This window comes from Trichechus manatus, unplaced genomic scaffold (genome assembly GCF_000243295.1).
Source record: "Trichechus manatus latirostris isolate Lorelei unplaced genomic scaffold, TriManLat1.0 scaffold00054, whole genome shotgun sequence".
NCBI classification, from domain to species: domain Eukaryota; kingdom Metazoa; phylum Chordata; class Mammalia; order Sirenia; family Trichechidae; genus Trichechus; species Trichechus manatus.
Genome location: NW_004443990.1, coordinates 2282468 through 2307497, shown reverse-complemented (window position 1 = coordinate 2307497; position 25030 = coordinate 2282468). Strand labels below are relative to the sequence as shown.

The 25030-nt window shown below is 35.5% G+C and overlaps 1 protein-coding gene across 3 annotated transcripts in view; it reads right to left on the bottom strand.

The window, feature by feature from the left end:
• BCAS3 (BCAS3 microtubule associated cell migration factor) overlaps window positions 1-25030 on the bottom strand; it is a 641765-nt gene that overhangs the window by 184163 nt on the left and 432572 nt on the right. The window contains exon 25 of one of the 3 annotated variants that reach the window (XR_002824359.1): window positions 12481-14510. The exons of the other annotated variants lie outside the window; for them this stretch is intronic. The gene's annotated coding sequence lies outside the window, so the exon portion shown is untranslated. Of the gene's footprint in view, window positions 1-12480; window positions 14511-25030 lie in introns of those variants that run through there. 3 annotated transcript variants of the gene reach the window in all.

Here is a 25030-nt window from a genome sequence, read left to right as displayed (position 1 = left end):
ACCCCTCCCATCCCTGGTAACCAACAAAGATTGTTACATTTTGTCTGTGAACTTCTTCATGAGTTTTTACGATAGAGGTCTCATACAATATTTGTCCTTTTGTGATTGACTTATTTCACTCAGCATAATGTCTTCCAGTTTCATCCATGTTATGAGATGAGGAACACCCTTTTAAAGGCAGTAGTTGGCTCCAAATGGGGCACTCTTAGTTCCCAACATCCTGCAGGAGTCTAACTTGCAGCCACCTGAGCTAATTTTCAGCTTTCAGAATCTCCCCTCTCAGCCCCTTGCATTTCTGTTTCAGTTTTGGTTCACAGAGATGTTTATCTTATTTAACTTTGTCATATCTTCTAAATTTTATTCTTTTTTCCTTTATTTTTAAAATAGTTTATCATTCCTATGTATTTGGAAAGGAGGTTCCCTCAAGTTATGGGCTTATAACAGCATCATGACTTAAAGAGTTCCCCACAACCAACTTTTTACTGTTACTCTTTTTAAGTCATTCATATTTTGATTCGTCTTTAAGCCAAAAGGGCAATATTATTGCTATTTCACAGATACTTATATACACAAGCTTTGCTAAAAGTTTCTTATCCTCAAATGAGTTTAAAAACTTATTTTTTAATTGTTTAAGTAACGAGTTAAAAACACTCAAAATATATTCTCTTAAATGACCAAAACACACGAAAAAATATTCAACATTAAAGAAATGTAAGGAAAAGACACCACTTTTGCATATTAGACTGGCAAACAAACAAAAAATGATGACACTCAATATTGGGAGAATATAGGGAAGTCATTATCCTACATTGTATATGGGACTGTAAACCTGACCATCCTTTTGGAAAGTGATTTGGCAATATATATATATATAACAACCTGTGTTATGCAGATGACACAACCTTGCTTGTTAAAAGTAAAGAGGACTTGAAGCATTTACTGATGAAGATCAAAGACCATGGTCTTCAGTATGGATTACACCTCAACATAAAGAAAACAAAAATCCTTACTGGACCAATAAGCAACATCAGGATAAATGGAGAAAAGACTGAAGTTGTCAAGGATTTCATTTTACTTGGATCCACAATCAACACTCATGGAAGCAGCAGTCAAGAAATCAAAAGACGTGATGCGTTGCATTAGGTAGATCTGCTGCGAGAGACCTCTTTAAAGTGTTAAAAGGCAAAGATGTCATCTTGAAGACTAAGGTGTGCCTGACTCAAGTCATGGTATTTTCAATAGCCTCATATGCATGTGAAAGCTGGACAATGAATAAGGAAGACTGAAGAAGAACTGACACCTTTGAATTGTGGTGTTGGCGAAGAATGTTGAATATACCATGGACTGCCAAAAAACAAATAAATATGCCTTGGAAGAAGTACAGCCAGAATGCTCCTTAGAAGCAAAGATGGCGAAACTATGTCTCACATATTTTGGACATGTTATCAGGAGGGACCAATCGCTGGAGAAGGACATCATGCTTGATAAAGTAGAGGGTCAGCGAAAAAGAGGAAGACCCTCAACGAGATGGACTGACATAGTAGCTGCAACAATGGGCTCAAGTATAACATCAATTGTGAGGCTGGTGCAGGACCGGGCAGTGTCTTGTTCTGTCGTACATAGGGTCGGTATGAGGCGGAAATGACTCGATGGCATCTAACAACAACAACAATAAAACGTATACTGATTGATCCAGAAATTCTACTTCTAGATATTTATCCTGAGAAAAAATCATATAAATGTACCAAAATGTACAAGAATTCATTGTTTATAAAATGAAAAATAAAAAACGAAAACAAAGCTAACAAAGACAGTAATAGCAAAACAAAAGGAAAAGAACAAACAAAACGTTCATTAATAAGAGACTGGTTAAACAAATTATGGAATACTACACAGCCATTTAAAAAATACACACTTATAGAAGAGAGGCGAAAGGTTATACCAAAATGTTATCCCTGGAAGTATGTTAATGGGTGACCTATATATTCTTCTTTTTTTTGGTTACGGCATTAAAATTTTTTGCTACCAGCCTATGTACTTATATCCTTGTAAACAGTAAAAATTAAATGCAGGTGTTGTTGTTAGGTGCCCTTGAGTCAGTTTCGACTCAGAGCAACCCTATACACAACCAAAGGAAACACTGCCTGGTCCTGTGCCATCCTCATAATCGTTGCTATGCCTGAGCCCATTCTTGCAGCCATTGTGTCAATCCATCTCACTGAGGGTCTTCCTCTTTTTCGCTGACCCTCTCCTTTACCAAGCATGATGTCCTTCTCCAGGGACTGGTCCCTCCTGATAACAGAAGGGTGGGTGGAATAATCTCTCTTAAGTGCCTGGGAGGCAAGATAAGGTAGGCTAATATGAGCTTTAGGCCGATCATCTTGATCCCTCAACTGACTGTCTATAAGTGCAAATATATCCCCATCACCCAACTATTTCTACCTGTTCCATAAATCTGAGCTCTCCCTCCTTCTTTTCCAATCTCCTCCTACTTCCTCAGGATCTTGTTCCATCAGGCAGCCTCTCTCTTCTATTTTTAATTCCTACCTAATTTCTGCATTTATCCTTCAGACTATAAATATGCTCAAGTTTTTTAAAAGAAAAAAAAATTTCCCTCTTAAAAATGACATCAAAGAAGAAGAGATATTCCATGTCTCTATTTTCTTATTTCCTAGTCATTTCTATTCACTCCAAAATTTGTGGTGATGTGGCTTTCATCTTTACTGCTATACTCAACTGCTCTTAGTAAATGGATATTCCTGTCTTTATCTTCGAGGACCACTGTACTATCCTATATTTAATGACATTGTTGATTGAAATTCATCCTTCTTTAACTTCTGGAAGGTGCCTTGGTGGCACAATGGTTAAGTACTCGGCTTCTAACCAAAAGGCATGGGAGAAAAGACCTGGTGATCTGCTCCCATAAAGATTACAGCTTAGGAAACCCTATGGGGAAGTTCTGCTCTGTCCTATAGGGTCACTACGAGTCAGAATCGACTCGACGACACACAACAACATAACTTCTGGTGGCACTGCACTTTCTGGGTTCTCTTCTTGCTTCTTTAGCAACTCCTGAACAGGTCTGTAATACTGTGCTGTTTTCAGGGCTCTGCCGTTGACCCACTGTTTTTCTCACTCTACATACTTTTCCTTTTATCCACTGCAGCAATATGCTGATAACTCCCCAATCTTTACTCAGTGCCAGGTGGTCTGCCCTTAGTTGTCCCATAGTACATTAAGTTCAACATTCCTAAAATGTATTAACTTTCCCATTAAACCACTTCACTTCTTACATTCTCTCTTCCACTTAATTACACAGACAGAAATCTGGGTTCACATTAAATTCCCCCCTTTCCTCATGATGATATTCAATCACCATGACATCACAATTTTAACTTAACTTTCTATTCCTCTCTATTTTTCTCCTTCCCGCTCTAGGATAGGTCAACACTTCAAGTGATTTCACTGACTCCAGTCTTAACCTTATAGCGGTTCGACCACACCACCTGCTCCACAGGAGAAAGATGTGGTGGTCTGCTTCTGAAAAGATTTACAGCCTTGGAAACCCACTGGGAAGTTCTACTCTGTCCTATAGGGTCTCTATGAGTCACAATTGACTCAACAGCAAAGTGTTTTGGGTTTGCAGTTATCAAATTGCATTTTAAATGCAAGCCCAATGATGTCACCCCTCTTCTGCATAAAACACTTTTCCATTCCTTATAGGGTAAAGTCCAAGGCCTTAACTAACATGTACAATGCTCTGAATTCATCTCTTGGACTTTCCACCTAGGACTTAATATTACAGCATCACTCACCTCCTCAGCAGCCCTTTGAATAGATGATGTCTTTTCTTGCCTCTATACCTTCACTAATGTTGTCTTCTCTACCTGGACTGTCAGGGAGTGGACTCCTCCCCATCCCAGGTATCCTGTCTCTAGAAAGCCTTCCTTAAATTTCCTCTAATTTCTTCAACTCCAAGTATACAAAGACCATTCCTTTTGAAGTTTGCTATTCTATGAAATCAAGTTGACTTTTAATATATCCTTCCTACAGTTTTAATATGGAACCCTGGTGGCGTAGTGGTTAAGTGCTGGCTCGTCTGCTAACCAAAAGTTAGCTTGGCAGTTAAAACTCACCAGCCCCTCCAAGGGAGAAAGATGTGGCAGTCTGCTTCTGTAAAGATTACAATCTTGAAAATCCTACCAGGTAGTTCTACTCTGTCCTACAGCATCGCCATAAGTCAGAATTGACTCAGTGGAAATTTTTTTTTTTTTTGGTATAGTTTTAATATAGTTCAATTTCTACATATAAACTTTATTTTCCCCTCTTTTGTTTTACTCATCAAGATCAACACTGCACTCTGAGAAGTCTGCACTGAGGACCTTCCCTTGCCTGTAGTACCTTGCACCCATAATATATTCATTATATACTTATTCACAAGTGTATTCATTATATACTGATCACAGGCTACAACCTACTGCTATACTACAGAGATAGAGAGAGAAAGAGAATCACTAATAACAATAACGTTTTTTTGAAGGCAAGTAAAATCTCCTTCTAGTAATCAAACAGATGTTAGGGAACTCCTTCTAGTAATCAAAAGATGTTAGAGAATAAAAACCTAAAAAATACTTCGATCCTAGAGCAAGCTTCTGGTCTATCCAGAATATAAATTAGGAATTGTGTGGAAAATCTCTTATGGGAAATTGCACAGAGAACACATTTTACAGTCAATATCTTTATATTTAGATGGGTTTCAAAGACATTTGATGAAACTACACTGTAATAGGTGACAATTTTTGCTAAAGGGTAGAGAGAAAAAGGAGGTTTAGATATCGGAGCACCAACCAATAAGATCCGCAAAGTTAAATAACAACAACGCTTGATAGTTTTGGAGTTAAAGACTGTTTAATTGCAAAAATAGAAAGGAGAGAGACTGTTTCAAGGGAAACAACACCCCTGAAATTCTGAAATTCTACAGTGTATTGTTAGTTTGGTATGTAAATATGTGAAAAAACTCCCAAAGGTCCAAAAGTATAGAAAATATAGGTTGCATTTGTACACTGAGAGATGGACGTAAGATATGAAATTTTAAATATTTTAGAAAACGTTAACATTGGTGGACTAAGAAAAAGGGCTAGAAAAGGAGCTGGTTTGGAAAAAAATACCTTAATGATAAATTTAAATACATGAAATACAGATGACAAAGGAAAATTTTTTTCTAAAATTGGGCAAGATTAATTTGGCATGTTACACAAATAGAAGGAAATCTGTTAAAAGCAAAAAAAAAGAAGAAAAACCTTAGCTGCTAATCTTAGGTTAATAGCAAATGACCCCATCCACTCTTAACCTCAAAGACCGACCTCTTGACCCACAGTCAGTGGCCCTGTTCAGAAACATGTTGCCACTAGAGTAAATAAAAAGAGAACATAACGTGCTGAAATAGTTACTGCTAATGACAAGTGACACACACTTTACACTGCCAATGAATAAAGCCATCAATAAATAACCCTAAACATGCATGCCAGTGTTCTCCTGGAATTTAGTGTCCTGTTTGGGGTTTTAAAATTTTATTGCTTATTTATTTATCTTGGGAAGGGCAGTTAAAATTATTATTCTAAGCTCTGGGTATTTTAAAAGGAAAATTTTTAAAGAATAGACTGTACAAGCAAGAGAATAACCACATGGGTAGGTGTGTCGGTGAGCAGCGCACTCAGTAATTCATATCCACGCTCTCTTTCGCTGGTTTGGTCTATACTGAAAGACAAATGGTAGGAGACGAGTTTCACAGACATACCAGTAATCCTAGCCTAGAACACATGTCAGAGACATGAAGTCCAGAGATAGGAAACTCTAAAATACTCAGAGTGTTATGAGTGAGTTATTAAGATATCTAGTGAAGGCTCTATCCTGATGTCCCTGATAACACTTAACATCTTAGACTTGGTTTAAGTTGTCAAGTTGACTGTAAAAATCAACGTGTAGAAACCAATTTTGAAACTTTGAACTCACCAATTTATAAGTAAGGTTTGCTTCAGTTTTTCCTCCTGACCCAAGTGAACAGTATTTATTGCAAAAAACATTTCTGGAAGGATGAAGAAACTGGTAACATTGGTGGCCCCTAAAGAAAGGAACTGAGTCGCTGGGGGCAGGGGTAAGAGAGAGGTTTTTTAGTATGTTCTCTTTAATATCTCTTGAATTTTGAATTTCCTAAAATAAAAAAATTAACAATAAAACAAAAATCCAAATGAATTTAAAAAATATATCTATAACCAAACTCAGGAAGCAGGAAAAAAATATATTCAAGTATGAAAAGATATGAATTAGAGAGTTAAGCAGTGTAAATCTGCATGTGTATGCTAGTAAAAATAGAGATAAGATACAGGGACAGATAACTAATTTTAATAAATCTTAATACAGCAGGTTAAAAATTATTTTATAAAATCTTTAAGAATCCACACATAAGATACAATGGGAATAAACAATAATTTAATGGAGTAGAAAGAGAAGGGACGCTGTAGTTTTTCAAAGTAACTGGCTATTAGAGGGAAAAAGAAAAATTCGAATTTACCCTCCATTCTATTCTCATGCCTCTTCCCCAAGGAATACTATTTAGTAAATTTACAGATGAAATCAAATTGACTATACACAATTGTGAGTTGTGTATTTTCTTATTATTAGGCATTTCCGATTTGAAGATGAGATGAAAAATGAAGGCTTTTTAGCATAATGTTGCAATTCATGCCCAAACAAAGGCATATAAAATAAAATAATCTATAATTCTCAGACATAAAATTAAATTACATGTAACTGAAACAAGGTAACCAGTTTCTCTCAATTTCTAACTCAAATTTTTATTTTTATAAAATGTTTTCTGCTTTAAAGTTAAAGAGTAAAAGATGCCTTGACATGCTCTTAATTGATTCGTTTTACACTCACAGGGAGGATAACGGTGATTTGTGGAAGTATTTTTTTCTGTCTTGCACACATCTCTCATTTGTCCATCTTAATTCAATTAAAGGAAATAAGGACAGTTTGACCGATGAATGAACCATATTTTAACCAAGGACACTTCTATTTAAACTGGAGTGTATCAACCACTGTAATTGTCAGTTAGTTACTTCCGATCTCTAACTTTTGTTTTGAGAGGTCACAGCATGGTCATAGACGAGAAGAACTTATCAGAATATAGATAAGTATTTAAACCATCAGTACATTAGTCATGCAAAGAAAGAAAAATTTTAATCATTACTGCCTTATATGGCGATCACCCAACCCCACCAGCAGGCTTTGCTGAGCTAAAGGCCTATAAATTCAAACACAATATAACTTTCATTATTTTTAAGTTGGAAAAGTAGGCACAACTTTTATTATGCTGGGCTTTGTAGGTCTGTTTTCTGTAATTAGCTTTATAGGGACATTAATTTATGTTTAATTAAACTCATCCATTTTAAGTATAGAGTTTGATGAGATTTTTTTCTTTTTTGACTGCATGTAATATGTAATCATCACCACAATCAAGATATAGAGCATTTGCATCACCCCAAAAAGTTCCCTCTTGCCCCACTGAAATCAATTTCCTTTTCCTAGCTCCTGGCCTCTTGCAATCACTGATCTGCATTCTTTCTCTGTAATTTTGTCTTTTCTAGAATTTCATATAACATAATCACATATTATATAGTCTTTTATGTCTGTCTTCTTTCATTTAGCAAATGCTTTTGAGATTCATTCACGTTGCTGTGTATATCCATAGTTCCTTCCGTTTTACTGTTAAGTAATTTTCCATTGAATAGATATAGCACAATTGGTGTATCCCTCCATCAATTAATGAATATCCAGTTTTGGGCTACTATGAATAAATATGCAATGAACATTTGCATCTAAGTCTTTGTATACATACATGTTTTCATTTCTCTTGGGTAAATACCTACAAGTGCAATGGCTGGGTCATATGTTAAGTGTATATTTAACTTAATAACAAACTGCCAAACTGTTTTACAGAGTAGTTACACCATTTTGCATTTCCAGCAACAGTGTATATGGGTTTTGCAGCGTCTCCACATTTTCACCAACATTTTGTATCATCAGTCTTCTTAATTTTAGCCATTCTAGTAGTGACAGAGCAGCTTTATATGTACTTATTTGTCATTCTTTCCACTTCCTTGGTGAAGTGGAAGAGTCCATACACACGCCCATTTTTAAACTGACTTGTTTATTTTCTTATAATTGAGTTATAAGAGTTCTTTATATATTTTGCATACAGTGCCCTTATTAGATGTATGCTTTGCAAGTATTTTCTCCCAGTCTGTAGCTTGCCTTTTCATTTTCTTAACAGTGATTTTAAAAGAGCAAACATCTAAAATTTTTATTTAGTCCAATGTATTAACAAGATTTTAATGGTTCAAGGTTTTGTATCCTATCTAAAAATCTCTAGCTTATTTAAGAACACAAATATATTCTTCTGTCTTTTCTTCTTGAAGATTTATAGTTTTACCTCTTGCATTTAGATTTATGATCCATTTAGAATTAATTTTTGTATAACTTTACCTGTGATTTCACATGGGTAAATTACTTTTTAAGTATTTATCTTAGCAAACCTCACGTACAAAAATATATGTTTATAACATTGTTATGACTCCACTGTACACTATTTAGCTTGAAGCATCATACAAATTAAAATAATCTGCTTATATTGAACTACAGAGATAAGGGAAAATTTCTTATTAACTTGGAACAGCATGGAGTTGAAAGTACATTTATCTAACAACCACATTTAAGACCAGCTTTAGGCCTTTGTTCTTATGACCTATTTAAATTCTCTTATGGTGGAAAACTTGGCAATTGACATATGAAATAGTAAATTTTAATGTTTTCCTCTCTAAAAACAGGAAACAATTTACTTTTTAAAAAATACTTTACTGTGTTTTAGGTGAAAGTATACACAGCAAATTAGGTTTCCATTTAACAATTTTTATACAAATTGTTCTATGACATTGGTTACAATTTCTACAATGTGTCAGCATTTTTATTATTTCCATTCTGGTTGTTCTGTTTCCATTGATCTAGTTTCCCTCCCCCTCCTTGCCTTCTCCTCTTTGCTTTTGGGTAAATATTAACCATTTGGTCTCATATAGTTGATTGTTTAAGGGAGCACATTAGTCATGGATGATACTATTTTATAAGCGAATCTGTTATTTGGCTGAAAGGTGACTTTTAGGAGTAGCTTCATTTCCAAGTTCAAAGGTATCTTAGGGTGACAGTCTCGGGGCTTCCTCTAGCCTCTGTTGATCCAGTAAGTCTGGCCTTTTTTAAGAATCTGAATTTTGTTGTACATTTTCCTTCCATTCTATCCGGGACCTTCTATCATGTCCCTGGTCAGTAGTGGTAGCCAGACACCATCTAGCTCTCCTGGTCTCACGCTAGAAGAGGCTGTGGTTTGTGTGAGCTATTAGTCCTGCAAACTAGCTTCTTCTTTGAGTCTTTGGTTTCCTTCATTCTCTTTTGCTCCAGATGAGCAGAGACCAATAGTTGTATCTTTGATGGCAAACCAGTTTACTTTTAAAATGAAAGGGAATTTCTTTATGGAAGACTATAGTGGCAAAATTGTTAAACTGACATTCAATACCTGGGAAGAGGAGTAGAAGAACCTGGAAAGAAGGTTCTTCTATTTAGGAACCATTTCCTTAAACAACTTAACAACCAATCAATGTGTAGGAAAGACCAGTATATTAAAAAATGAGAATAACATCACCATTTCCCTCCAAAATGACAAAGAAAATAATGGTGGAAGTTGGTGTTCACCACATAGCCCACAATTTTAAGCCAAAATAAAGGCTAAGAAAGTCAAATTGAAAGGGATCTACAACTACAAGAAGACTATCTTAAAAATTAAAGGAACAAACTACTGATACATATTAAAACATGGATGACAACGTTATGCTAAGAACATTATGTTAAGAAAGCAGACTCCAAAGACTACATATGATCGGATTCCATTTATATAAAATTTCCAGAAAAGACAAATATTTAGAAACAAAAAGCAGATCAATGACCATGTGGGGCATGGGGTGGGAGAAGGGATTCACTGTTAAGGGGCATAAGGGAACTTGAGGTGACAGAAATGTTCTAAAACTTGACTGTGGTGATGGCTGCATAACCCTATAAATTTACTAAAAAATTATTACATTGTGCACATCCAATGGGTGAATTTTATGGTATGTAAATAATAGTTCTATATTTCGGTTAGCAGCCAAGCACTTAACCACTGTGCCACCAGGGTTCCTCTATGGTATGTAAATAATTATTATTTCTCAATAAAACTATAAAAAAAACATAACCAGCAAAGAGTAGAAGGTGGGAAGGTATGGATCAAGTAAGTTCGGCAATATAGTTGTACTTGTTGAAGCCAGGATAATGGGGGTTTCTTATACTATTCTTTCCTTCTTTGTGTATGTTTGAAAACCTTCAAAATAAAAAGCTTATATATATATATATATATATATATATATATATAAGAAACGCATAATGTACACTCAGTCCCCCCACACCCCCGCCCCAGCCAAAGAAACAAACAAAATACTAGATAAAAACTGCTTAGATGCCTCTCAGTAATTTGGGGATGCTTTCACAAAACTTAGAAAGACTGGAAACTATGAGAGAGAATTTCTAGTCAAAAGAATAAAGTAAGGTTATGACTTTTGATGTCATAAATGAAATACTAAGCAACTAAAAAAATTCTTACCTCTGCTAACATGCACTTCAACTCAACAACGCAAGAAAACATTATAGAAAAATCATGTTGGAAGGTCTATCTGTTTTGGTTTTACAGTTAACTTGTTACCCAGTGTTTCACTCTATGTAAATTATCAGAACAACAGAAGCAGAATAATATACTCAATATACTGATTGCCATAAAATACCTTCTATCATCTACTGATACTCTAGCTAGAAATTTCCAGGAGGAGAAGACAGTATCTCTCCAAGAAAAGAGAGGAAGGAATTACACCATTCTTCAAGGGCCAGCACTGCTGCATATAAAAACAGATGGAAATTATTTATCTGGCTCTGATGTACCTCACATAGAAGGAACATCGAAGGGAAGAACAAACTGTTGAAAGGAAGAAAGGCATTTTTCCTTCATTCATAATAATTAGAAGCTTCACTCTCCATTTATTTCAAACAAAGGAGTTGAGAGTCATGGTCAATCACCAGACTTATGACCAGTCGGAACTGACTCAATGGCAACTGGTTTTTACCGTTTCTGTATCATCATTCTTCAGGTTTATCAAAAGTTGGGAGATAGGATTAAAAGAAAATAAAAGTGAATTTCAATATACCCAAGACAGGGAGGTTTCTATAAAATATATGATGAATAAAGGGTTTTTATTCTTTATATTTATAAATCCTATAAATAAGAGACAAACTTCCCAACAGAAAAAAGGGCACCAAATGTGAATAGGCAACTCATAGAAGAAATACAAATTTACCAGTGAAATTTGCCAGCCATTGGCAAATATGAAAAAAAAAAAAAAAATACCACCACCATATTCTGGTGAGGTTGTAAAGGAAACAGCAAAATTTGTTAGAGGGAATTTAGTCAAGGTTGTTTCTGAAAACTGATTTGGCAAGATGTATATATATTTCATTTGAGTCAGCAATTGAACCTCTAGGAATTTCTCCCATAGAAATAACTATATTAAGGAAAGATGTATAAGTAAAGATTTCACACCAGCATCATTAAGAATAGCAGATATATGTAGATATATACACAGAGATAAGTCTGGAAACTACACAACAAAATGTTAACTGGGGCTCTCTCTGGGACATGCGGTTTTTGGGAAAATTGCAACATTATTTTTTCTTCATACTAAGTTTTCAATAATGAGTAAAAATAGAACACAGTTAAAACTATTTTCATTTTGAGAAAAAAAAACAGAAGCAGCCAATTAATCAAGCAACAGTTCTTTACTCTCCATCTGTGTCATTAAGGTCGACTCTACTTTAGGATGCAGCTCTTCCCCAGTCATATTTTGAGCACCTTCCAACTTGAGGTGCTCATCTTCCAGGACTGTATCAGACAATGCTCTGTTGTTATTCGTAAGGTTTTAACTGGCCAATTTTTTTAGAAGTAGATCTCCAGGTTCTTCTTCCTAGTCTGCCTTAGTCTGGAAGCTCCGTTGAAACCTGTCCATCATGGGTGACCCTGCTGCAAAAGACCTCTTTGAAGTGTTAAAGTAAAGCTGTCACTTCGAAGATTAAGGTGCACCTGATCCAAGCCATGGTATTTTCAATCACCTCATATGCGTGCAAAAGCTGGACAATGGATAAGGAAGATCTAAGAAGAATTGCTGCCTTTGAACTATGGTGTTGGTGAGAATATTGAATATACTGTGGACTGCCAGAAGAATGAACAAATCTGTCTTGGAAGAAGTACAGCAAGAATGCTCCTTAGAAGGGAGGATGGCAAGACTTTGTCTCACGTTCTTTGGACATGTCGCTGGAAAAGGACATCATACTTGGTAAAGTAGAGGGTTAGTGAAAAAGAGGAAGACCCTCAACGAGATGGACACTGTGGCTCCAACAACAGGCTCCAACACAGCAACGATTGTGAGGATGGCACACAGGACTGGGCGGTGTTTAGTTCTGTTGTACACAGGGTTGCTATGAGTCGGAAGCGACTCGACGGCACCTAAGAATGACAACCTTTACTCTCTTAACAATTTTCTACTCCACACCTCATTCTTTATACCCCCCTTTTTTTCCTTCATCTTCCCAACTATGCCTTAAAACAGTTTTGAAATTTTTGGTTTCTTTTCTCTCTCAGGGCATCTTCTCAAGTCTATAAATGCATAGTTTACTAACACAATGGGTGTATCACTGTTTGAACAAATAATGTAATTTAAGCAAACTAGTATCTCAGCAATAAAAAGACTATCTTCACTGAATAGTGTAACTGCCTACTTTATCATAATCTGACAACAAAGAAACACTAATTTGCAGATTTTTTTTTCAAAAGAGAAAAGAAATAACTTCAGACCATAAGGAAATGATGAGTTATTACACAAAAGATTGTTTCTGGGTGTATTGATCCATAAAAGATTGAGCTAAGGTGCAAACATAACACACCTATAGCAATGAGTAGCTTCTCAATTCTCCAAGAGTCTGTAAGAAGTAACTCATGACAACTTTATTCTGTGCCTAAAGCAGAAAGCCTACAGCAGGCAATGCCATATACCACTGGTGAGGTCTGCATGCTGCTTTCTGTTCCACTGTACAGACATAAAGCATAGTAGCAAGCTTCAGTCATCATTTGCTATCCATGCCCAAACTGGCTCCTCTGAGTTGTTTCCTCTTGTTTATAGGGCAGACTTGTTCTTTAGGTGACCTGTCAATTAACTCTGAAATATTCAGGGGGCAAGTGACAATTTTCATTGTTTCTCTCATATCCTCTGACAGCTGTCTTCAGTTTGGGCCAAAATATAAACCACAATATTTCTACCCACTGGCTCCCAGTTTAACAGTATATTGCCTCAGTATTTTCTTATTTATTACAGCATGTTGCCTGAATAGTTTAATCTCTTGTCTGTGGCCATAATCTTTTTCTGTCTTGGTTTATCTTCTAAGATTTTTAAATGAAATAATACATCATCTTCTCAGACTCCTCATTAGAAAGAGAAAATATTGGAAAGCTTTTGGGATTAATAGACAAATGTACAAGGGCTTCTCTGAGCTTTTAATCAGTCCTTTACAACAAGTACCCCACACTAACGATTTAAATGACTTAATGATTTTTGGCAAAACAGGAACATTCAATCTGCTCTCACACTCTAGAATATCTTCGATACTGAGAATCACAAAGAAACACTGTGTGAGTATGTGTGTGTAAGAAAAATCCTAGACAGCTATAGCTTCAAGAACATATTTTTATGAAATATGGTGAATACAAAGGACTCTCCATGACATACTGCGGAGTATCCTGCTGAAAGCATCTCAAGTGAGTCCTTCTTGATGGTGCCACTAGGCTTGGAACGAGTTGGGCTGCAAGAAGAGGAGAGTGACATTTCACCTGCAATTTTCAAGTAAGGACAGAAAACCCTTTCTGCCCTCTGCAGCTCATAAGCTTATTTTTCTGTTCATGACTGCACACAGCAGACAGATCTAGTCTTTCTGCTTTTCTTTCTTGTAGAATGATTTCCCTAAAGCCAATGTTGGGCAAAATGCCACTAATACCACCATAAAGCCCCTGCAGTGCTTCAAGGGGGAGGCAAGAGATGGCGAGTTAGGAGGTAATCAAGTTTACAGATTAAGGCTTACCAAAGCTACAAGATGAGCACAGCTCTTGGTGTTTATTAACTCTTCTAGCACTGAGCACTCCTCCCCCACAAAACACAATGGTCTTCTCAACAATGGACTTCAAAGGCAGGCCTGCTTTGACTTTAGCTTCCAAGAACAGCATCTCTACTGGGGTTTTCTGTGGTGTCCATCAGGGTCAGGCAACAGTTCCTGCTTTTCTGTGTAACATTAAAATTATTCATGTCTGCAAACAATGAAATTTTTCTATCTACACAGTAAAATCTGTGAGGACAAAGGATTGTAGACATTAAACTATATAAAAAGGTGTCTTTTTTTTCTGTGATAATGAATCTAGAATAGAAAAAAGCTTAAAAACCACCACCAACAACAAAACAACTATTTTAAGGTCAAAGAAAAACAACTCTGATTACAATTCTAAAGATAATCTAAGAGCTGTTTATAACAGCGCCTTCTCTACTAATCTACCCAGGCAGAGATTTTCTAAGGATTTTTTTTTTTTTTCCATAAAACATGCTAATGTTGGGCTGCCTGACCCAATTTACCAAGAAACATGCCTCAGTTATTTGGTGCATTAAACCGAACCCAACAACTCTGTCCCTCTTCCGTGAATTCCCCAACTTGTGTCCAGAAAAAAGAATAACATCATCTTTTAGAATTCAACAATTGTAGCACTTCTGGAATAAGCAGACTGTCATTACTTTGCAAACCTCCAGCAACTTCATGTTAGGTATGCAGGCTTCGTTCATTATTTCCACTTTTTGACATCTTGAAGGTGTATACTCAGGTTGTTAAATTTAGGGATATTAATTCTTGAGGGATATTTATTAACAAAAACCTGGCTATTTGATACAGAACGTTGCCACTTGCTGTGTTTCTAAGCTATGAAAAATTTCCCACCTCAGATAAATTATACTCCTCACCCTCACAGCTAACTTAAAAATTATGTAAATTACCCAGATGAACAGAAACAATTCACAATTATAACATTGTTAAATGAATTAGATAACAATGACTATAGCTTCCCAATCGTAGTTTGAGACAGATAGATTTGTACTTTATTGATAGCAAGAGCAGAAAGCTCTGATCACTAAATGCCAGCACAGTCTGGTTTCTGTAGGGTAATGACCCATCTCTATATTCAGAACAACAATCTCATTCATCATAATTCACATTATAAAAAAAAAAAAAGAACTCTAGTCAAGCTAATGGAGGAAACGTGTGAAAAGTGATTGGCTGGGTAGAACTCTGTATGCAGCTGGAGGGTCCTAATTGATTACATTGTGCTGCAACTAAGCCTTCTGCCTAGTACATCAGATCTTTATCTAACTGCATTTCAATTGATTTTCACTGATAGTCTTCTTTCTTATGTCTAAGGCTTAAAGTACTAAACTAATAAAAGGATAAAAGACTTTGTAATACAGATTTCAAAATATAATGTTTGAGCAGGACTTTCATGGAATTAAGATGGCAGTCTGGTGTATAGCCCACCAAACCTACAAGAGCCACAATCTGTGAATTTGGGGGGTAATTAAAACAAAATCTTTAGGATTTGAGTCTGTATTTGAAGAGTTCAAACAAAACACCAACCCAAACATTGAAAGACAAGGGATCTTTCTATTCATGGCTTGCTGGTGAACAATGTGAGTTGAAGAAGAAAGAGATGACTTAAGGGACAGAAATCAATGAATAAACATTAAATTGTTAAACAGTTATGCTTACAGAATGACTGCTTGATAAATTAGATAGTCAACAAGTGCCTACTGTTCATTTTATGATAAAACCAAACAAACCAAATCCTTGCCATCGAGTCAATTCCAACTCATAGTGACCCAACAGGACAGGGCAGAACTGCCCCATAGGGTTTCCAAGGAGTGGCTGGTGGATTTGAATTGCTGACCTTTTGGTTAGCAGCCAAATGCTTAACCACTTCACCACCAGGGCAGAAATGCAGGAATGAAGCTTATCCATTTAGTAGCTGTTACAAGTGTTCTTAATACACCCATTCTATTGGTTTTGTCCAGAATCAAAATGCTCAAGATTTGGTTTTCTCAATCAACGGTGATGGGTTTGGAAACAAGTCAGAGAATGGGTAGACAATATTCAACTTTTAGTTGGAACACTTATTGGATTAACTAGTACACTAAACCAAAAATCTGAAAAAACATTGCTGGGCAGAATTTAGAATGAGGGTATACACATCCATCCTTGAGAAATTATTTTGACAACTTTATTGAGATTTAATAGACATATAATAAACTACATATTTAAAGCGCATCATTTGATGAGTTTTGACATATGTGCACATTCATGAAACCACCACTACAATGAAGATAATGAACATATTCACAATTCCCAAAGGTTTCCTCATGCCCTCTGGTTATCTATCTTTCCTCTCATCCATATCCAGGAAACCGTACTCATTTGCTTTCTAGCAACATAAATTAGTTAGCATTTTTTAGAATTTTGTAAAACTGAAACCACACAGTATTTTCTGGTCTGGCTCCTTTTACTCAGATTACATAGTTACACTGAGATTCATCAATGTTACTGCATTTATCAAAAGTTCACTCCTTTTTACCACTGAGTAGTATTCCATTGTATGGGTACACCACAACTGGTTTATCCACTTACCTATTAATAGGCATTTGGATTGTTTCTAGCTCTTGACTACTACAAATATAGCTGGTATTGAACTTTCAGGTACAAATCTTTTTATGGACATATGCTTTTATTTCATGTTTAACATTGTAAGAAGCTGGCAAACTGTTTTCCAAAGTGTTTGTATGACTTTATATTCCCACCAGCAGTGTATGAGAGCTCCAGTTGCTCTACAACCTCACCAACCCTAGGTATGATCAGTATTTTTAGTTTTAGACAATCTGATTGTGTACTGGAATCCCCCTGTTGTTTTGATTACTAATTCACTAAAGACTAATGATGCTGAGCATTTTTTCCCATCTGCATTTCTTCTTCGGTGAAATCTGTTCAAATCATTTGCCAATTGTTTTTCTTTGGTTGTTTGCTGTTTTATTATTGAGTTTGGAGGATTTATATACTTCTATATTCTGGATACAAACCCTGTATCAGACATGTAACTTGAAAATATTTTCTCCCAGTGTGTGGCTTGCATTTTCATTCCATTAATGGTATTTTAAGAAGAACAGAGGCTAAGAAACTAAAGTTTCATTGATTTTCTTTTATTGTTTTTCTGTTTTCATTTTATTTTGATTTCCACTTTGAACCTTATACTAGTTTCTTAAGATGGAGCTAAAGTCATTGATTTGAGACTTTCCTTCTTTTCTAGTGTAGGAATTTAGTGCTATAAATTTCCCTTCAAGTACTGCTTTAGTACAGCTTACAACTTTTGTTATGTTGAGTCTTAATGTTCATTCAGTTCACTTATTCAGTAACGTCTACTTTCCCTTTTTATTTCTTAGATCCATGATTATTTAGAGGTATGTTAGTTTCTAAATATTTGGGAAATTCTCCGAATACTTTGTGGCTATTGATTTCTAATTTAATTCTATTGTGGTCAGAGAACACATTATTTAAATGATTTACGATTTAAATCCTTTAAATCTATTGAAGCTTACTTTATGGTCTAGAATATAGTTTATTTTAGTAAATAATTTTGTGTGCACTTGAAAAGGTGTCTTCTGCTGTTGCTGGGTGAATTTTTTTAATTTTTAAAAAAATTAATGTCAATTAGATTAAGTTGGTTATTAGTGTTACTCAAGTCTTCTGTATTCCTACTGATTCTGCCTACTTCTATCAGTTATTAAGAAAGGGATGTTGAAATATCTATCACTGTAGGTTTTGCTACTTCTGCTGGCAGTTCTATCAGTTTTTGTTTCAGATATATTGAAGCTCTATTTATCATCGGGCACATAAACATGAATTGACCCCTTTATCATTTTGAAATGTCTCCTTATTCCATAATAATATTCTCTGCTCTGAGTTTACTTTATTAACATAGCCATTCCTGCTTTCTTTTGATTAGGGCTAGCATGATACAGCTTTATTTCCATCCTTTTACTTTTAACCTATTTGTGGGTTTCTTGTAGGCTGGATATAGTTGAACTTTGCTTTTTTATCCAATCTGACAATTTGTTTTTTAATTTAGTGTTTAGATCATTTAGATTTAACAAGATTTTTGATGTTGAGTTTAAACTTACCATCTTGCTACATATTTTTTATTTGTCCATGTCTTCTTTCTTCCCTTTTATCTTTATTTTTCTGCTTTCTTTTAGATTAAATGAATATTTTTATGATTTCATTTTACCCCGTTTTGATTTATTAGCTATAACTGTTATTTTAGTGGTAGCTTTATGGTTTATAGCATATATCTGTAACTTATGAAAGTCCACTTTCAAGGAATATTATGCCACTTCATTTATATATAGTGTAAGAACTTTACTACATGTGCTTCCATTTCACCTTCCCTAACCATTCTGCTATAGTTGTCATATATCTTTCTTCTACATATGTTAGAAACCTCCAATACATTGCTATGATTATTGCTTTAAAAGTCAATTGTCTTTTGGAGAGATTTAAATAATAATAATAAAAAAGTCTTTTTATTTACCCATGTACTTACTAATTCTGGTACTAGCCATTCCTATGTGCAGATGCCGATTTCCATATGGGGTCATATTCCTTCTGCCTGGTATTTCCTGTCGTGCAGGTCTGCTGTTAAAGAATTCTTTTAGCTTTTGTATGTCAAAGTAAGTCTTGGTTTTGTCTTAGTGTTTGAAATATATATATACATTTTTGGGTATAGAATTCAAGGTCAACAGGTTTTTGCTCTGAGTACTTTAAAAATATTGCTCCACTGTTTTCTAGCTTACATTGTTTGACAAGAAGTCTGCTGTCATTCTTATGTTTGTTTCTCTGTGTGATGTGTCTCTTTGCTGTTTTTGCTTTTAATATTTTCTCTTTATTCTTGGTTTTAAGCAATCTAATTATGATGTGCCTTGGTATAATTTGTTTTCATGTTTCTTGTGCTTTTTGTTCACTGAGCTTCTTGGATTTGTTGGTTTATAGTTTTCATCAATTTGTATTTCTTTAAATATTTCTTCAAGTATTTTTTTCTGTATCCTTTTTTTATCTCTTCTCTTCTCCCACAAGGAATTCAATTACAAATAAATTAGGTTATTTTGAAGTGTTACACAGCACACTGACGCTCGGTTCATATTTTTTTCAGTCTTTTTTCATTCTTACGTTTCAATTTTGGCTAGTTTCTATTACTGTGTCTTCAAGTTCACTATTATCTCCTTCTTTAGTATCTAATCTGCTGTGAATCGTATCTAGAGTATTTTTCATCTCAGACATTGTAGTTTTCGTCTCTAGAAGTTCAATTTGTGCCTTTCTTTGTATCTTCCAGATCTCTATTTATTATGCTCAATCTTTCCTCTAGCATCTTGGATATATATAGACTACAGTTTTAATAACTGTTTTGATATGTCTATTAATCCTACTCTGGGGCAACTTTGACTGATTTTTCTCATCATTATGGGTCAGATTTTCCTGCTTTGTACAGTATGCCTGCTAATTGTTACTGAGTTCCAAATTTTGTGAATTTTACTTTTTTGGGTGTTGAGTATTTTTGTATTTCTATAAATATTTTTCAGCTTTTGTTCTGGGATACTGTTAAGCTACTTGGAAACAGGTTGCTCCTTTTGGGTCCTACTTAAACTTTGTTAGGTGGGACTGGAGAAGCTAAATCTAGGGCTACTTTTGTCCACTGTTGAGGCAAGCCGTTCTGAGTATTCTACCCAACTGCCTGTGAATTATGAGTTTTTTCCACTCAGGTAGGTGGGAATAGGAACCATTTGCAGCTTTGTGTGAGCTCCAGTGAATATTTCCTCTAATCTTTTAGGTGGCTCTTTCCTGGGTTTTGAATAGTTTCTCACACATATGTGCTCATCATTAAGACTTGTGGAATATCCTCTGTAGATCTCTGGAGTGCTCTCTCCTTTCTGGTACTATGCCCTGTAACTCTAGCCGCATTGGCTTCCCCAGACTCCCAGCTCCTTCTCTTCAACTCAATGGGAATGCTGTGCTCCACCTGAGTTTCCCACCCCTACACTATGTACTGGCAAAGATTTGGGACAGCTTACTTCATTTGTTTCACATCTCTCAGGGATCAGTGTCCTTCATTGTCTGATGCTCAATACCTAGAAAACCACTGCAGTATATAATTGTCCAGTTTCTAAGTTGTTTTAGGTGGAAGGGTAAGTCTGGTCTCTGTTACTTTATATCACCGGGAACCAAAACTCTACATCCTTGAGAATGTCATTACTAAAACACTAAAAGAACCTCATTTTAAGCTGGTTTAATCTGTGAAATGGTACCATAACACGTATGAAAAAGAAACTATCATAGCAAATCTTTTGGCTATAAGCATTTACTGAAGAAAAAAAAAAACAAACCAAACCCACTGCCATCAATTTGATTCTAACTCATAGCAACCCTATAGGACAGAGTAGGACTGCCCCATTTACTGAACACCTTGTAAAATTCTATGTATGGAGTACCCAAGTAATGCTTAGAAAATAAATGTTTACTGTTTAACTTTTAGAAAAATAAAGACAGACACTGGAAGAAACAAAATTGATTTTAAATGACATAAATAAAAATGGTCCACAGATATGCTTGAATTTAAAAAACTAATTCATTATAACCACTGTCTGCTACTCTGTTTAATGATTGAGCAATACTGATTTTTCTGATTTTACATTTATTTATGAAGGTTGGTATTGTGAGTTTCTAAAGTACAGCGAGGATTCCTTAAAATAAAATAAATCCTGTCTTATAGCACATTTAAGTTATTCATGTGAAAAACCCTAAAGCAAGTTATTACCCTCTTTTATTTTAGAATTCTTAAAACCTGTTAAGCTTAAAGTGGTTGATCATTTTGCTTTAAGTGAAATACATTAAAAGTCATTTTAATGTAGGCTTATTAGTAGTTTCTGGTCAAAACAATTTATAGTACTGCCTAAAAACTGCAAGGAAACCAGTATTAGAATTGTTAAGATATTTGATTTTAAGGGTTAAAAATTAGCATGAAATACATTCCAGTTTTTTATAATGTGTTAACTAAAAGCACAATGAGAATCCCTATCATCCTTTAAAATAGATGATAATTTTGATGATTAGGTTAGGCCCCTTCTTAATCTTCCCATGGGTGATAAGAGTGTTTATCCACACTCATACCTTGAGAGATGAGATTTTCCTTTGGTGGGCATTAGGAATCTAGGCAAGATGGCTAGAAATTGGCTTACCCTACTCTAGATCTTTCAGCATCAACTCCTATTACATTACTCTAGGACCTTATTGAAGTAAACTAAGTCACTCCCAAACAGCACTATAATTATAATATAAGGTATGATCACTTATGTTTACCATGACTATAAGCCCTCAGGAAAAGTTAATGAACTGAGGCTGACCTTGATCATTGACTCAGATCCTGCAGCACAGGGCAGTACTTGCTCCCTCTCCCAAATTTACCAACCTTTCCTACAACAGTAATCAATTTGCTGTCTTGATCTCTCAAGCATAGCATACATTTTCTGATCCATCATTAAGCCTCAAACTTGTGGCCTAATTAAATTACTGAGGAAAGACACTTTGGAATGCTAGACTTCGGCAAGAAGAAAAATTAGAATAAATATTTGAATAAGGTGAGTTAAAGAAATGAAAGAAGGAGGGAGACAGACTGCAAAAAAGAAGCCAAGGCTGACCTAGCAAATGAAATAAGCCTATGTTGAATTTTGTCAATGGGTATAAATTTCCGTCACTTTCAATGAATGAGAAAAGCCAATGAGGAAATCAAATTATTTCTACCATCAGGAAGCAGGCAATGCCATCCTATACCGAAAATGGCTCAGTACCTGAGACACCAAAGAGGAGGGAAAGTAAACCCACAGTTAGTACCTCTAACCAGCAAGTGTCTAGGATACTGAAAAATAGGCATGGGGAATAGAGACAAGACTAGAAAGCATAAAGGCAAATAAGTACTAATCATGAGAGCACTAAAAAACAGAAAGGAAATCACAGCACTTTCCTTTGCATGGAATGCCCTTCCAATCACCATCACTACCTGTTCAAATAAGTCCCCTACAAAAAGTCCCATAAACAGTATGTCTCCTCTCACCTCTGGGCCCCTATCGCACTGTATTTATATAAAGCTCTTCTGCAACACTGAAGTCTGTTGAGCTGTACATATGTCTACCCCATTAGACTGTAAACACTTGAGACAGGGGACCACCTTTTATAGTATCTAGTATGTCACGACCAAGGTATTGCAGGAGGCCCAAGAGATAGCTGCTAGATCATGTTAGAAGCTTCAATATTCTGATGGCGAGATCTCGTTTCACCCTTAAAAATCTGTCTACAGGTCGGGGAGATAGTGTAATTCACGTAAAAGACTGACAGTGAAAAGATCTGAATTAGAACTCTAGATCTGGCTACATCTTGCTGTGTAACTTTAAGACTGTGTATTAATCTTTCTGAGCTTCACCTTTTTTTTAAGGTGGTGGGACTAGATAAGGACTCTATCAGTGTTAAAATTCTAAGACTGATTCTCCCTTCTCTGAATACAAAGCATTTACTGTCTGTACCATTAATTGTGCAATTAATCATATAAGGCCTTGTGGTAGTTTTGAATCTTTAAAGTAATGCAAATGTATTTATGCCTCATCTTTTCCAATTAAAACTCCTTGAATAGAGAAAGGAACAATGCATCTCACACACTGCAAAGAACACAGTAAGCTTTCAATATTTACCTGTTTCACAAAATGAGAGAATTCAAAGCTTCTGCATTTTGATAATCTGCTAAAGGAGCTCCTTGGAACGGTGTTTTGTTTTGTAAGAATAGAAAAGACCTGAGCAGGCAGATCACCTAAACTAGCAATACTGGGGGGAAAATTATCGTGAGATTTGGTCTCCTTTGCTCAGTTAAAGTTGCAATTAGCCACTTTTGCTATGATCATCATCATCTTAAAGATTTATGAAGTGTCACAAAGTGAAGCTTTGACATCCAGTGCTACCACTTAGTAGCTATGGTGAAATTACATAATATCTCAGAGCCTCAATCTGCTCATCTATAAAATTAAAAAACAAACAAGCAAAGAAAAAAACAACAGCAACAACAAACTTCCTACTGCTTTGAGTCTTTTAAAAGAGCAACTAAGGTAACGTAAGTGAATAATATTTTTTAAATCATGTAAATGCCTGCAGAGTGCATGACACTATTGAAAGTATATGTAAACAAGCCAAATACTGGTAGGAATTAAGAGGATCCAGCTTTATAGGTGACTGTATTCTATTCCTTTGGATCCCAGGGCTCCTTTTGGGAGAAAAGTTTCTAATTTAAATGCTCTGGGCACTGAAACATACCAGGAAACTGAAGAAGCTGTAAAGTAAGTAAAGGGCATAAAACCCAGCAAGAATCTAACATGTAGAAACTGTCATTGCACGCATTCTGCCAGGCCAACCTGGTCAGCACTCTGCTTCTTTGGCAGACAACTCCATGGTGGGGTTTGTTTGGTTCTGCTTTCCCATAAGAGACCAGAAAATAGGTGCAACCAGGAAGTAACATGTTGGGGTTAACAGAACATTCTTAATAATAAAGTATCAAATCTATGATATGCAGATACTAATTTATAAGGGGAGCCCCGGCGGTGCAGTGGTTAAGAGCGGAGGCTGCTAACCAAAAGGTCAGCAGTTTGAATCCACCAGCTGCTCCTTGGAAACTCTATGGGACAGTTCTACTCTGTCCTATAGGGTTGCTATGAGTCGGAATTGACTCGACAGCAAGGGGTTTGGTTTTTTAACTTATAAGGAACTAGAAAATGAGGAAGCATGCTTAGTACAAAAGCCATATTGAATATAATTTAATATTTCCTTGATGATTCAGAAGACAGTTCAATATCTTGCTACTGATTCAGAATTACCATACATATGATTCCACGGTACCAATATCTATACCTCTTCCCTTCCCCCCTCAGAAAAGTTATGTGTTTATCATTGATTTCAGTGCATAACAATATGGTTACTTCAATTAAATCTTTGGTTTATTTATTTTTCACTTTGACCCCTATATTAATAGAATATTACCACTTCTTAACCCATATTCCAGAAAGGATTCTGGAATGAAACCCTTAACTAAACTAAATGGAGAATCTGGGAAGCTCCGCATTGGAACAATGTGCTGTAGGTATACCTTCAAACCTAGCATATCTTGGGCATTGAAGTGTTAAGAGAATAGAAACAATCCCATCTTCTGATAGTTAAGAAGAGTTGATTCCCCAAATTGTAGTATAGAAAAAATAGCTTACTGAATAACACTTATTGTGTGTGCTATGGTGCTTACACTCACATAGTGGGAACAACATCTACTCTGGTAAACCCATTCTAAGTATTTACCATCAAACTACACAAGAGGTACTCAACAAAAATTTGTTCAATAAAGTGAATACGATGTTGCTGTAAACTTTCCCAGACTAAGACTGAACTTAAAGAATTATGTACGATAGTAAGATATGTATCTATCTTTGTAAAAATATTTTTTAGTTATTTAAAGGTGATCAGAAATATTAGGAAAAATTATAACATGTTGGTCCTCTTAAATGTGCCAAATAATAAGAAAAATCAGAGCCAGTAAGAAAGTAAATAATACTGCCTTCTGTCTCACATTCCACCAGCAGTGGTTCCT